Source organism: Argiope bruennichi, chromosome X2 (assembly GCF_947563725.1).
Source record: "Argiope bruennichi chromosome X2, qqArgBrue1.1, whole genome shotgun sequence".
NCBI lineage: Eukaryota > Metazoa > Arthropoda > Arachnida > Araneae > Araneidae > Argiope > Argiope bruennichi.
In genome coordinates this window covers 55,501,323-55,516,890 of record NC_079163.1, presented here as the reverse complement: position 1 = coordinate 55,516,890, position 15,568 = coordinate 55,501,323, and positions in this window count along the sequence as shown.

Genomic DNA, 15,568 nt, shown 5'->3' with positions numbered 1-15,568 from the left:
ATGATAATAATGCATTCCATTCATGAACATTGCGACATATGCTTTATATTCGGTCAATGTCATGGTAATGCCACGCTCCTGATGCCAGAATCCTCCTCAAATTGCACGGTGGACTGAGAAATTCTAGATGCGTAAACCCAATGCACAATGCGGTAAAAAAAAAGTTAGCGGTAGAATGCAAGGCGGGTTTACGCCAGCAGTTGCTGCGTACCCTTAGCAACTATGCATGGCGCATAGTTCCAGTATTATGGAGCTCCGGTGCATTTTAGCTCACGTTATTAACTAAATATGGAATTCTAGGCTGTTGGGTTGGATTTGGGGGTCTGATTTATGGCTGCCATGGTCACCAAATATGACACTTCTGGATTTCTTTCTATGGTACCATCTGAAGAATTGGTCTATCGAGACCTTGTTATTATAGAAAGCGGTTTAGTTGCCCATCTTCATACTGAGTGTATTTTTGTGGACACCACGCTGCTGCAATGCCATTCTACGGCGCGCGCTTGCATACCTCGATATTCTCGGTGGACATTTTGAACATCTTATGTAAATTCATGAAAATATAGATATTCAATGTTTCCAATAATTTTTTTCATGCATTGGACATGATGTCATATTTTTCTCCCCCAGTTTTTTTTTTTTTTTTTTTTTTTTATGAATTATAGAAGTATAGTAGTTTGAACAATTTTTTAAGCGTTCCAAACGAGGAATCTATTTGTGCAGAGACTGGGCAGCCTTGATGGGACACCTTATAGAAATAACCATGGTGTCATTTGGAATATCTATATATTAAAGCTGTTTGGAAGAAATTAAAGACGAACTGCTGAATCTGAAAATACAAAAATTTGAATTTCAGTCTTCGAAAAAAAAATTCTTTGATAAATCGCATTTTGATTTGAATAAAAAAATATTATATATCAATATTATGTTATAAAATATGAATTTTCTGTTCTAAAAGAGGACTTTTGTTGTCAGATAACTGAGAATATCCTATAACAAAGAAAGAAAAAAGAAAGGATACAGTTTAAAATATTTATATTACAGACATTTTATCATGTATTAAACAATATATTTCGTAATATTTTGTAAGGAAGAAGTTTTTAATAAATTAAGCTGAAAATACGGGTTTTTTTTTTCGGAATTGTAGCTGTAGTATAAATAACCCACTGTAGAAATAATATCTCTTGGGGTCAATAGTTCTTGTATATCTAAAAATTTTTAAACCAGATGTTTAAAGTAGCAAATGCAACATCAAATTTTAACCTCGATGTAGTAGGCAACAAGCCCTACACGACAAAAAAAATCTTATTAAACATGTCTAATAGATGAAAATGTATCAAATATGCAGTGTCTGTGTCAACGCACCATCTGCAAAAAGAGTTTTCCAATTTCCTTACTTTTAAAAGGGACGATAGGGATTACTAGCACACAAAACAGATAATAAAATGATTTGTAGATATCTAAATATAAAAAAAGGAAAGTTAGATTAAAACGAAATGAATCTATGAGGATAAAAAAAAGGCTTCTTTTTTAAGTTTGTGGTAGTAAATTGCATTCTTCATATAGATAAATTCGCTGCTTTCTATTACGTCATTGCATGAAGAACATATTCCTATTCTTGAGGCCTTCTCTTGCTGCTCGATGTATTTTAAAGCTGTTTCAGTAGCATGTATTCCATATTTATAAGTCATTTAAAAATCAATGGTGTCACTAGAATGTTCTTTTAACTCATGTACTGGAAACACTAATATTTCCTTTCATTTGCTTGAATGAAATAATTCTGCAAAAAACTAAAAAAAAATGATAGTTTAGAACACATGAATAGGGGTAGAAAATTAATTCAAAATTACAACACTCGCTACGACAATGGTCTAATTGCCTTGTAGTTCCCAGCAATATTAATTGCACAGTCACCAGGAAATTGTGTCCCCTTGATCTTGATATAAAATAAATGAAGAAAAAAAACAGCTAAACAAGCAACCGCGTAACGATTCTGAAAATAAAAGATCACATTTTATGGTTATAAATTTTCAATGAATTCGTAACCAATTTCGATGAACAATAATATCTAATTTAATATTAAATACCTAAACTCTACTTTTCTTATTTGAAAAGACAGATAAATCCAAAGGAAATAATATCTTTTGCTTCGGTTAGAGTCATTAAGTTATAAAAATGGTTGAAGATATCGAGATTAATATTAAAATTCCTTACTCGAAAGTTAATGCATATCAATTTCGACTAGCAGCTGAAGCTTAAACACTGAAATAAGTTTGAAATTATTATATGCTTTAGAAGAATGAATTCAAGAAAGAAGTAGAATTAACAACTCTTTTGCTATATTTGCACATTTCTAGTTCAGCGAAGAAATCTAATGTACTTTCTTTAGCTTCAAAAACCGAAATTATTGAGTTATCTGGAAAGATACTGTCTAGAATATTTCCGAATTCCTATGTGGAAACCAATTCTGATGAAGAGCAAATCAAAGAAACTACTCATCAAAGTAATGCTTTTTTAAAAGAAGTCATGGAAAAATCAATTCAAAAGTTTCTTCAAGACCCTAATGAAAAATTTAAAAATCCAAAGATTCTGAAAGCTGAATTTTCATTATTTGAGTTAACGAATAAAAGAGCAAAACACTTAGATCTATTATGCCAGGAAAGCTATAAACCAAGCTCAGTAACTAGTGAACGAGTATTTTCAATTTCAGGCAATATTGTGTCCAAAATAAGAACAAGACTTAGCCAACATTCAGTGGATATTTTATGTTTTTTAAAATCCTATTTTCTTAGAAGAAATTAAAAATAGTAAAAATAATATAAATCTTATTTGAAATTTTTGTTTGAGTGCTCGTTATTTTGTGTAAATAATATGCATATGTAATTCTTAATTTTTTTTTAATATTCTGACTTTGACATTGATTTCGCTTTTTGCTATTTTATATAAATTAAATAAAATATTTTCCCCTATTCTATTTTTTTTTTGACAAAAATTTGAAAAACAGCTAAAACTTTTTTTTCCTTCTTAATATTGAATTCGAAAACTAGTTTTTGTATAAACCCTAATTCCAAGTCAATACTTACGAACAGCTTTCAAAAGGGAAGTTTCGATTACAAAAAGTTTATTCAAAAATGACGTAAAGCAGAAAATATGAAATACGTACTAAATAATTAAAATGTGATAAAGCCGATTTCTGTCAAGTGAAAATCATTATCAATTTACTTTGCCAATGTAATAAGATCTAGTTATATTTGAGAATTTATCATGCACCATTACATAAGAATGATTGCTTCGAAAGATACCATAACCTCAAAAAGGAGCCATTCAGATGTTAGATTTTTATTTGGATTAAAATTTCTATTTTCCTACTAAATAAGGCTTTGAAAATTTATAAACACTATTTCTTTCAGTTATAATATTTTATGAAATTATTTTAGGAATCTAAAGATTTCAAAAATGAGCAAAATTGAACAACTCTTAGACGGGGTTTGATTGTTCTGCAGAAGTTGTTTGCACATATTTGGTACGTTTTTTATTTTAAACAAATCAAGCTTTTACATAAAATGATCTTGGTTTACATATTGTATTTGATTACTTTTTTCCATAACTATCATTCAGCATCTAAATTTCCATGATAATTTTGGTATGTGTAAAATTAATGTAATTTATAAGAAGTTCGATTTTCTTTTTAAATTCATTGTTGTATATGATGATTTCATTTGATTTGATGCACCACAAATTTTAGTTATTTTGAAACTAAAGCTTTTATAACGTTCTTGAATAACAGAATAGGAATGTTACCCTTCGATAAAATAAAAACATAACCTTCCGTCCATTGTTTATCCCAAACACCATTTTGGAGTTAAAAGTATTTAACAATATCAGACGATAATTTAATGTCCAGGTAAATAACTAATAAAAAAATAAAGCTGTTTTAAATCAAACGATTGCCTATATATTCCACTAAAAACATTTGAAAAATATGCGAAGGACTATGGATTCATCCAAATATACAGAGTAACCTCTGTATATTCGGATGAACCTATAGTGTGTACATAAAGTAGGTAAAGTTGTCATAAACCATAAAAAAAATATTTGGATGCCTGCTATGTAATGTGAATCACCTCTAGAAATAACTATCTTTAACCTTTCTTTAGCTTTGAGCTCTTTCGCCCACGGAAGCAATAAAGAAGTCAGCCAGGAAGATGTTCCTCTCTATATTCTCTGAGACATATTTAAAACTGGAGTATCATGATTGCCTACAAGCTATCTTTACGCATTTGATCCAACTGAAACACCACAGTGGATAAATCTGTCACATATCAAAAAGAAAATTCGATTACCTGCTTTATAAAATGATTCGCCTTTATAAACAGCATAAATTGACTTTCTTTTTACTTTGATTGCTCAGTCACCTATGAGAGCAATAAAGACTCAAGGCAAGAAGTTGTTTGTCTCTGTGAACTTTGTGCAATTCTTAAAATCGGGGTATCATGATTACCTGCCAACAATTCTTTATACAATTGATCCAACTGAGGCACTATAGTCGATTGAACTGTCACAAATCAAAAAGAAAATTAAGTTACTTGTTTTGTAATGCGTCTCACCTCTATAAACAATGTTAATTAACCTTCCTTTTTGCTTTGACTGCTCAATCACTAAGGGAAGCAATAAAGACGCAAAACAAGAAATTGTTTGGTTCTGTGACTTCTGTGCCATTCTTAAAATCGGATTATCATAATTGCCAACCAAATATTCGTTACATAATTGGTTCGACTGAGATAATTATTCACTTAATGTTACAGCTAATTAAATGTGTCGTTGTATTAAAAACTAGTCAAGAATGAGGAATGAGAGAGACAGTTTCATTATCTTCATTTAAATGAGATTCACCTTTAACGATGCCTCTCCTTTTGTTTTGAGCCGCCCAGGGAGCTATCGAGAAGCAGACGGGAAGATGTTTGTTCCTGCGCCCTTCTTAAAATCGGACTTTCATAATTGCCTTCCAAATATTCCCTAAGGTCGTATTTTCCGAGTCGTCGATACTTGCGAGATCATTCCGAATTCAAAAGTTATCAATCAGCTCTGCATCATAAACTTCCCTCAACTTCCTCTCCGAAGTCAAAGGCTCCAAAAAATATCAATTTTATTCTTGTCTTTGAGTACTAAGAAGAGTCAGGCCCTGTCGTCTTCTTATTTATTTACATATTTTTTTCAACGTCCTAGAAACGCGAGCGCTTGATGAGATGCCGAGGTTTTTGCGCTGTGCGGCGACAACGGGTTAACGGAGCCTTTGGGATCTGTCGCCAAGGGATTTGGATGACATTATAAATGGTTATGTGATGATCGCAGCGTAGAGATCTCGAGAGAAAACACCCGAAGCAAAGGCTTAGTCAATCCGGGCCGGGAAGCTGCTTTGCATAGGCACGCATTAGGGGAGCGGCCGTCAGAGGAAATGTCCCACGCGCCGTTTTCTACTTTACTTCCACACTTCGCTCCTTTTGGCGAATGCTTTACTCAAGGGGTGGTATTGCTAGTACCCGAGGAAATAGGCACTTCAAGCAGATGGAATAAATTGGAGCTCATTAATAAATTAGCAAGTCTTCAGCCCATCCAATTAATTTGGAGAAAATGGCGATTCTTTAATGACATGGCTCTCCATTTTCGGCTTATAAAATTTACATGATTATTAAATCATTGCGAAGTTGTGTTATCGGTGTTAATTTAATTATTTATTAAATTCAACTTGGCTTATTCATTTTTATTTTTGACAGCGTAAATTTTTTTTTAATTGCTAATTAAAATATCGGATTTTTTTTTTTTTTTTTTTTTTTTTTTTTAAGGTTTAAAAGGAATTTCGAAATTATTTTATTTTAAATGCTCCTAAAAATAACGTTGTCATTTCATTTATTTACATTTTGAATTTATTTTGACTGGATTTTGTTTTCTTTGATTACTATCTAGGGAAGATTTTAAATTTCTTTTGCTCATTTCAATCAAGTTTTGGTCATATTAACAATTTAATAATTGCCATATCTTCGTACTGTTAACTAATAAAACGTTGGATTATTAGGCTAAAAGGATAAATTAGAAAAACTAAGAAAAGTGGAACTTGGATCATTCGAAGTTAACAGGTCCGCAATAAAAATTTGAAATTTGAATTAATTTGAATGAATTTATGAATGAAATTTGAATTAATTTATTCGAAATTAGAATTTTAAAAAAAGTCGGGTCTAAAAATAAAAACAACAGAACGAAATTACAATCTTAAACAAAAAATAACAGTAAATATTTAATTTTAATATTTAACTGTTTGTATAGATAATTATACGATAAGTATTTTTTGTGAATTAATTAAAAATTACTATAATTTAAAAATTTATGATGATTTTTGAAATAATTATTTCTACAATTGTGTATATAATTTCAATAAACAAGCAACACATAGCACTTTGAATTTAATGATTTCATATAGAAACTCCAAAATTAACAATATGATTCGGTTTCTTAATAAAGAAAATTCTTAATGCTTTATAGGTTAAATATATTAAGAGAATAGAGTCCTCTAATTAATAAATAGACACAATTAATGAGCACATAAAGTACGAAAATATTAATAAAATTCCAATTATGTTTATCAGAAATTCATGATATCAGAAAAAAAATCGAATTAACCGACGATTCGAATTAAAAAGGTTCGCGTCAATCAAGTTCAATGTACTAAGTACTTCGATGGTAAAGTGGTACAAAAAATATGTACAGTAAATGGTACAGTTTGGTACCATTTACTGTACATAAAATGTACAGTTAAAAGACGTAAAAGAATTAAATCAGCCGGTTTTCAAAGTTCGATGACAGTCTTATTATAATTTAGTTATCCAGAGTCAAAAAGACAGGTCATGTATCTAAACATCAATTATTTGATAGTTGAATCATCAGCCTTTTGAATGTAAAATACAATTAAAGAAAAGATTATTAAGGTTTTCAAAAATTTTATGTAATTGACTTTAAGTGTATCAGCAACACGTTTGCGTTAAAAACTTCTTAGTAATAGGACGTAGCCGCTATCAACAGCTTCAGCAAATCAACATAAGCTTTAAAAGAAAAAGAAAAAGAAAAAAACTCATGAATAAATTATTGTATGAATAAATTATAGATCAACAAATAAGATATGCACATTCCTGAATCCAATTTGGAAGCAGCTTTTTCAAAATTATGACAAACTTTTAAGTCACTGAATTTTAAATCGCATGAAACAATAGTAGATGTCTTAAAATAAGGAGGATAAAGAATACAGGAATGTCTTTAAAATAAGGAGATAGTTGACGCAATGAAGAAAAAAATATAATGTTTTTGTGTTGATTTCACTCATATTTTTTGATTTAAAAAAAATTTCTTTTAACTGTTAGAGTACGGTACTTTCAGTTCCAATATTTTAATGGTTGATTGGTCTCGAATAATGAAATTAAAAGATTCATAAATTGATTAGTTTTGATAGCATATAAACTGAACCTTTTATGCTTAAAAGGTAATATGCACGATTATTTTATTAATTATGACTCATAAGAGCTGGGAAAATCTGCAAAAATGAAGATTTCATGATTTTTAAGCAGTACATTCATTGATCAAAGTAACACAAAATTTACATACTTTAAGTCATTTAAAGCGTTTTTCTAGATGAAAATATATACCTATCTCTAATTAGTTATTTGAGCACGATTAGAGTAGAAATATTCTATACAAAATATAGAGTATTTTCTTTAAAATGAAACGAGTGATTATCTTTTAATAGGAAAAAATGACACACTTTTCCTTGCAAATAATATTTTAAAAACGGAACTTTTTCGACTGATTTATATGTACATAGCAAAAATTTCTTTTTATGAAAATAAGGAAACTTTCTTGAGTGTAGTTTGAAATTTAAAAAAGTTATTTTTCAAAGAAAAAATACGGAATTGATCTATGAAGTAAAAAGCAAACTAATATATAACGTTTTTTTTAGCATTGAGCATAAATCTTTTGACACTAGAAAAAGAGAATAAAGTTTGTGGGGCTAAATAATAACTTGATTGCGAAAAAAGTAATGTCTAAACCGCAGTAAAATGGAGATATCTGAAGATGTTCTTTCAATATTGTAGATAAAAAAAAAAAAAGAGAGAGAGAGAGAGAGAGAGAGAGAAATATCTATAAAATAATAACAAAAATATCGATATTGATTCACTGAGCTTGAGATCACATTTGGACAAGGATATCGCAAATGGATCAGTAATGATAGTAGAAGAGAAAGAAATGAATGACTACATAATAGATCTTTTCCTTTGCTTATTTCCTTTATCAAATTTATTTTTCTTTGCAAGGAAATTTTATCAAAAATTTCATTGCAAATCCAAAATTTAAAAACATCTCAATTTCATTAGCAAATAGTTCCTCTCGTTTGAATCAAAATTAAAATTCATTAATAAATTGATAGTTAAGTTACGAAAATACTAAAATAGTGTATTTTCATGGAAAATAAACAGGTGTACAAAATTTCAAAACTGTAGCTGATTAGAAAGTGGGTGAAATATCGATAGCAAATACCATTTTTACAAATATGAAATACATCAAATTAACCCTTTATAAGGCCATGGGAAGTATGCTTCCCACCAAATTCATCAATCTTTGGGTGAAATTATGTAGATTGGCTTAAGTTCTGACAAATTTTTCAATAAGACAAAAACTTAGATTCTTCAGTTCCTTATCTCGCGCAAAATGGTGTGTCTTGATTTGTTACTTAATTATTAATTAACACAATAAATTAATTAATCAAACTAAATTTATCTGGTAAGTTAAATGAATCACTTTCCTTAAGCCAGTCTTATTCCTAAAATTTTTTTACTATACTATGAATAGAAAAAAATGGTCTTTTAAAGGGTTAAATAAAAATGTAAAAAAAAGTGGAGGATTGGGAAGAAATATGATAGAATGCAAAAGGGAAGAAAATACTCAACTTTCACGAAATCAGCTTTAGACCACCACAAAAAATTCAATAAAAATATTTTCATTTGAAAAATTTCTGCCAAGCCATGTACTCCGATGACAGACGTATAAGTGAAAACTCATTAACCTAAGTACGGCTTGATTATATTCCCTAAATTTATATTGTGAGCATTTTTGAAAATGCTAACATGGTGCGCAATAAACAGACACATGAAACAATTTACGCATAAAATTTTCAAACCAAGTAAAAACTCAAGTTTCTCAGATATTCAGATTTCATTCTGTCAAATTCGATCAAAATAATGACATAAAAGACAAAATAAAGTTTCTCCATCTAAAGCTTCCATTGTAGCTAACCAATTCCAAATGATATGTCATTTTTTTACCCTTTTTCAAAGATATATAAAAATCATATATAAGTGTCCTATTTCTAAGTCATGGGTTATGACATCCAGAAGTTCGAATTTTATTTATTTATTTATTTTATTTTTAATTAACCCTTTTAACATTGAGACTTACCTCTCACAACATTATCTATCCCTTCAATACCTTAAAATTTTAGAAAATTACAGACGAATTCCGGTTATTTAAAAATTTTGACTTTTTATGAGGCTCTTGCATCCACGAATGGAAGGATAATTCGTAAGAAATCACTCCTCCCTAACAATCATCTTAAATCTCAAAGGTGCAATTGAATGACCGATCACCACGAATAGTAAACCGATTCTAAAGTCAGTTACAAAATAGCCATCGCCGGCCTATGCTCCAACACCGTAGAATATATGACCCGTCATTGGGATGTAACTTACCCTGCTTTACCTTCTGGGAAGCGAAAGCGTATTTACTTATTAAGAGATTTCTCATCCACGTACTCATGATGCCCTCCAGAGATCGAATGGAAAGATAAATTCATCATCACAAAGAATTAAATAAAATTTATAATTTGATAATTATCACTATTTGATTAGAATACCCAAAGAAAGCTTATTTTTTAACAGGAATTTCCAACCACAATCTGACATCGACGGCACGCCTGCAAAAAATCATCTACAAGTATTGTAGGAACTGTGCATCAAAAAGTTTTGTTTATGTTTGGAACGAGGCCATTTTCGCAAACATACAAAAACAAACTCATTATTGATAATAGTATAACTGATCGTAAAATGCTTCGCAGTTGCCTCTTTTCTTTTCTTTAATATGTGAGTAGCTTTATTAAATTTTCACTTATTTGAGAAATTGTCATACGGTCCTAAAATCTCTTCATTTCTCGCTCTGAAGAAGACATACTATACACATCAGCTGATTTTAGTGTTTGAAATAAGCAAGAAATTATATTTGTATGTCAGTATTCTACTTTGGTATATGCAAAGAAATATGTCTATAATAAATTTCTTGCTAAATGCTCCACTGTCTATTTTCAGGTATGGAACTTCCACGCTTTTGCGCTTGCGCCAGTCTGTTTTGATTTCATCAAAGTAAAGATAAGATGATCGATGGAGGAGGAAATGTTTATTTTTTGCTCATCAGGATATAAAAATATAAAACATTTTTGAATGAAAACAAAATAATTTAATTCACCAATGAAGCAACAAAGATGTATAACAATGGATAACATTCCAGATTGCATCCAATTACATCCAACTCTACAAAATTGGTGACGAATCTCTTTAATAGAGTCATTTCAAGCTCATGTGATGCCTGTTAACCACGCCTTCCATTTTTAGAATCCACCGAATTTATTTCATGAGAAACAAGGATATGGTATCAAAGCCCTGAATTGGATATGTTTGGGGCAAGTTGTGTGACTTTACCACACGAAGTCCTATTTACATGAACTGATTCCACTGGCTCTTACTTTTTTTTTTATTTTTATTTATTTTAATAATATTATTAAGTTTCAAGATAATGCTTTTAATTTTATGGGGAGAAATTCATGTAACAATTAATTTGGAATTGTTCTTGGTGAGATTATAAGGGCATTCACCAATTAATTTTTAGCGCAAGTGGTTAAGAAAAAAATATAGCACAACTTTAGAAGTCTCAAAAGTTTTGAAATCGCGTGTTTCTCTTACGTTCTTTTAAATCATTAAGCAAAAATTAGAAAAGTCAAAATTTGCTTTTTCTAAAATGAAGTATAAACATATTTCCAATCTCTTTATTTAAAATAGATTCTAACATTAGTATTGCTCCCTTTTCCATGCATCTATTCATTTTGTGTTGCTGCAAAATGAAACTGAGTTTGCAAAACTTTTTGATAAAAAAATAAAAAATAAAATAATGTATTGCGAAAGATAAACAAAAATTCAAAATCTTCTTCTAAGTCTAAACTGTCTGCATGCTTTGTTCTGAATGAAGTCGTGCATTCGAATTGGCGTGTCATGAAAATATTGAGAGCACATGCAACTACCAGGCTCTTCAAAATAAGTAATCAAAAACAGATTCCTCATTTGAATTGAGTCAAACTTTGGTAAAAACATAGATTTCGTTTTTAATTTCTCGTATATGAAGAGATAATGTTGTAATCGTCAAAAAATAACGTATCTCCTTTTATTTCAAACTTTGTCGGGTTCGAAAACATAATTCTGCAATTATATTTATCTTTGAATACGATAATTCGAAAATTATTTAAGCTAGATGGATGAAATTTAGTATATGGACTTAAAACCAAAATTTCATAGGAAGCAAATTTTGGTGTTAAGTTTTATTTCAATCTAATTTTGAAAGAAATCCATGCAGAGGAAATCCATCCATTTGGATGTCCAAATGCAAGTTAAAACAATAACTACAAACAAAATGAACAACTTTAATAAAATTTGATATACAGTTGTAACATAAAAAAAATTTAGATCAGTATAAAATTTAGAATCAAGTCCATCAAAGCTTTGACCACCTGTACGTATGTACTTTTTGTATTCACGTAGGAGCATTGACTCAAAAACGCAATGCCTTAAATAAATGAAATTAAGTATGTGATCGTGTGACTGCGAGTGTAGTTTTGTCAAATTTTGGTTCCAATTGGTAGGAAAAAGACCCATCCAAAATACATATTCGATTTTCTAGTACTTGTGCATTAACCGCAATGTCAGCTATAAAAGCCCCTCTAAAAAAGGAAACTCGCGAAAGATCGATATTTCGTAATTATTACTATTATTATTTCTAATACCGGTAACTATTACTATTACCGTTATCCCCCCCCCTACTATGCTACTGAGCATGCGTAGGATTCAGAAATTGAAAATCAGAGCACTCGGAGCTTTCATGGCCTTGCCCAAGGTCCACAGTTTTATGTGAAGAGAGGGTGTATAACACTTTTATTAGAGATGGGATCATACCAAAGCGGCTAGCTGCTTGTGTGTGTGTGTGTGTGTGTGTGTGTGTGTGTGTGTGTGTGTGTGTGTGTGTGTCATGTTGTCATGAATGTTTAATTGACTTGGTAACTTCTACACAGATCTGGATTTATGGAAAAAATATGTGTATGTCTAGATGGAATCTCGGTACGCTTTTCTCCAGTTAAAAAAAGGGGAGAGGCGTAAAAATTCTTCTTTATTCTACATAGATTTTTTTAACCTTTGAATCGCGACTCAAACTTTATCCGCATTGAACAATTTTGGAGTGGCGAAAATTTTTTCCGATAAATATTTTTCTTTCAGGATCAAAAAATATGTAAGCAAAAAAGTAGGTACATCTTTAAAATTCGTTAAATATTATGCAAAATCCATTTGTTTTCATTAAAAATAAGTTAATTTTTGTTGTTGTTATTTTCCAATTTCGGAATTGCCCCAAATCTTTTCGGATTAAACCGGATCGCGAAAAAGACATTTTTCTCTTGGAAGAGGTTCGAGCGCACGAAGCCCTACTTGAAAGTCATAGAAAAAACGTGGCCCCTGTGCATTCCGTGTTTTTACACGTTGGCCCATGCCTATTGATCGAATGACGTGTTTTTCGCAGTCGAGGCAAGTGGGGGAGAGACGTACGTCACCCCTTGTGGGCCGTTTCCGGCCGGGAATGACAGCGATAGGGTCCCAGTCGCTGCCAAGATTGCGATCAGAGGATGGAAATGAGGTGCCGGTAGCGCTCGTAATAAACGGGAATTATCGAACCTGAGGGAATGGGGTCCCTGTCGAGCTCGAAAAAGAATGAGGGCCCACTTCCGAACGGAATTGACGAGACTGAAACGAAACCGTTATTTATTTCGGATTCGATACCGTTGCAATAACGACTCGTTTGCTTTTACACTGTCAGTAAATGTCGTCAGAGAGCAGCGAAAAATGTTCGCTGGCTGAAACAACTCGATAAATCTCAGCGCAAACTGTTCTCGTCTTCGAAATATTTATTTCGGGGGATGGTGGAAAGGGGCAGATTTTTGTAACGAGCCTTTAAACGTCTTTCAAATGGGCCTCGCTTCGATTGTTTGAAACAGAGGCGTTTCAATTCGCCTGGTGCAAAAGGTGGTTGGCTATTTTCGTATAAGAATGGATTTCGCGTTGGCAGAATTCTTCGACTTTGAATTTTAATTGGGCTCGAAAGAAATATTGTGTGAAAGCGTAATTTCTATAACCGTATCATCCCATAATTCTAACTATTTTTTAAACTTTTTCTTGTTATACCTCCCTTTGATTATTCGAAGCAGAGACGAGTCAGTTTGCTTAATCTAAACGGTGGTTGACAACTTTCGTATAAGAATGGATTTCGCGTTGACAGAATTCTTCGACTTTGAATTTTAATTGGGCTCGAAAGAAATATTGTGTGGAAGCGTAATTTCTATAACCGTATCATCCCATAATTCTAACTATTTTTTAAACTTTTTCTAGTTATACCTTCCTTTGATTATTCGAAGTAGAGACGAGTCAATTTGCTTAATCTAAACGGTGGTTGACAAGTTTCGCATAAGAATGGATTTGTTGATGTCAGAAATCTTTAATCTAAATTTAATTAGACATGGAAATTAAGAGAAATGTATCAACATTTACGTTGCGTTGATTGAATTTTAAACTTCTTCCGTATAGTACAAAATGCAACGACGAGAACCTCAACAGTCGGAAAACATTTATTGCAATAACTCTACCAGTAAAACTTTTGCTCTTTTAATTTGTTTCGATTGATTATTATACTTTACTAACTTATTCTCTCTAATTTCCCCATTTTCCGGGGATTTTTTAAAAAATAAATAAGAATTCATGAGGATTAATTTACTCACGTATACTCTTTCTCTGGAATTGAATGCATAGATCAATTGAATTTAAAGAGGCAGAGGTTATATTTAATGTTCGGAAATCGGTTATTATTCGAATCAAAATCAAATCGAAAAATCTTATACATCAAATTTTTCAATCGATTCCAATTCATAATTTTATTTAAAGACTTTTTATTAAATGAGATGAATAGTTCATCATCTTCTTACAAGAAAAGCTGAAAAAATGCATTAAATATTAAAAAAATAGAAAATTGCTTATGTTAGTAACGCCAAACTTAGAAATATTTTTAAGTCTTTAATCGAAATCGATTTTCTAGCATTAAATATAACTCTTGCCCTTTTAAATTCAGTTGACCTATGCATTCCTTTCTCGAGAAAGACTACGTGAGTAAATTAATCCTCATGAGTCCTTATTTACTTTTAAAAAATTCTCCGGGAAATGGAGAAATTAGAGAGAACAAGTTAGTAAAGTTTACTGTAAACTGCTAAGCAAGTATTTATCTTAAAGTGCTGGGAGGACTAACTTTTTTTTTACATATATGATCAAATATTCACGATTTGTTTGTAATCTGTTTGACTATCAATCCTACAAAAGAGTTAAAATTAATAAGCACATAGTTGTCATTGATTTTTTTTTTCGAAACTCCCTATCTCCAGCAATGTTTTAATTTTTATTTATTTATTTATTTTATCAAATACCCTATATCTTCGGCATCAACCATGAGCAACTAATGAATAAAATATTTGGAGTAAATTTTCATCTCTTTCCCTTTTATAGCATTCAATTGATTCTCGTCAATTTGTAGAAAAAGTTTGTGCTTTATTTCACTGTTTATTATAAAATTATAAGATGAACATTTGCGTTTATTCTAGGTATTTAGAATACTATAGGAGCCTCAATAATTTTAGAAAAAGTAATTTTTAATATCATTAAAAAATAATACTTATGATAAAGGAAATCTACAAAGATCCTATTACATTACAATCAATTCAAAAAAAAAAGAAGTTATTTACTATGAAGTATTGCAATCCTGTCAAAAAAAAAAACAATTAAATTCTTAGAATCAATTCGATTAGGCATTTAATGAAGTTTAAATTTTTAAATTTCATAATCTCTAGTAGCAATTTGATTTACAATTAACTACAATTCATAATTTTAATCGGCGTTTTAGACCTGCGGCTAGAGGTTGCCCTCTTTTCATTTTCGTTAATGATCATTAAATGGCTACTCATAGTTACGCTCTGGGAGGAATTTAAATAGTTGAGACCCATTTGGCGACGATAAATGTTCGCCAAACGTCACTTCCTCTTCAAAGTGACAAGGGCACTTAAGTCTCTCTTAATTATAGTGAGCAGCATCCTCTAATGTTTTTAACCCCCAGGGTGTGAGGGGCG